Below are 1,299 nucleotides of genomic sequence, written 5' to 3' on the forward strand. Positions count from 1 at the left end.
TGTGTGTACTGTGTGTACTGTGTGTACTGTGTGTGTACTGTGTGATGACTGATTGTTGTCTGTTTTATTGTCAGTTTACAGTGAGTGGTATTTACATCAACAGGTCGTTGACATCGCCCCCTGCTGACACTCAACAGCTCCTCCTTCAAGGGCTGTTGAGAACAATGAACCACATCAGGGTCTGTGTCCAGCCCGGCCACCAACCGACGCAACCCGACGACAACCATGACAACCATGACAACCATGACAACCATGACAACCGACGACAACCACGACGCTGCAGCCACTCCAACACTGGGGTAAAAACGGCCCCCGTGGTGGGGGTCAAAGGGTCAAAGGGTCAAAGGGTCCCTGAAGCCCCTGAGAGGCTGGTCCGGACTGGGACTTGGACCTTGGTGAAGCTCCTCCTCACTCCAGCAGCAGGGGGCGCTCTCAGCGCGACCTTCACTCCGTTCTAATCCCACTGATTTAATAAAGCTGACAGATGCTGTGAGCCCCTCCAGAGATGGTTGCTATGACAACAGCGCCTCCTTTGGGCAGTCAGGAGGAGCGGGGAACTGTGTGGAAGGAGGAGCAGAGGATGAGGACGGGGTCCTCGTCTGATGGTCCCTGATGGTCTGGGTTCAGGTCCAAACCTCTGACCAGGGTTCTGGGTTCCTTTGGTTCGGGTCAGAACTCTTCTCCTCACTGGTCCTGAAATGAGCTGGGATTCTGGTCCCAGTTACTGGTGTAACGTGACCTCTGGTTCAGGAGGAACTTCTCACCATGACGTGTTTGTCTTTGGTCCAGAGTGAATATGGATCACTTCACCATCTGGAGAACAAGAAGTGGATCAGGCTCAAGTTCTGAGACATGAATATGAAGACCAGGACCAGCTGCTCCCACAGAAAATGACCAGAGGAGACTCCACAGAACCAGGGGAGACTTCACAGAACCAGAGGAGCCTCCACAGAACCAGAGGAGACTCCACAGAACCAGAGGAGACTCCACAGAACCAGAGGAGACTCCACAGAACCAGAGGAGACTCCACAGAACCAGAGGAGACTCCACAGAACCCAGGAACCAGAGGAGACTCCACAGAACCAGAGGAGCCTCCACAGAACCAGAGGAGACTCCACAGAACCAGAAAATGTAGCACCAGAAAAATGGTGTGTTAAATGACTGGTTTTCTTTTTGGACTTTGGTTCAGGACAGACGACTGTCTAATCCAAACTCTCAGTCTGTGCATCACGTCTCCAGAGCAGCAGCAACAGGACGTCACCGTGGTGGAAACGAGAAATGGGGGATGAGTGGGGATGA

Source organism: Cynoglossus semilaevis, chromosome 7 (genome assembly GCF_000523025.1).
Source record: "Cynoglossus semilaevis isolate Cse_v1.0 chromosome 7, Cse_v1.0, whole genome shotgun sequence".
Lineage (NCBI taxonomy): Eukaryota > Metazoa > Chordata > Actinopteri > Pleuronectiformes > Cynoglossidae > Cynoglossus > Cynoglossus semilaevis.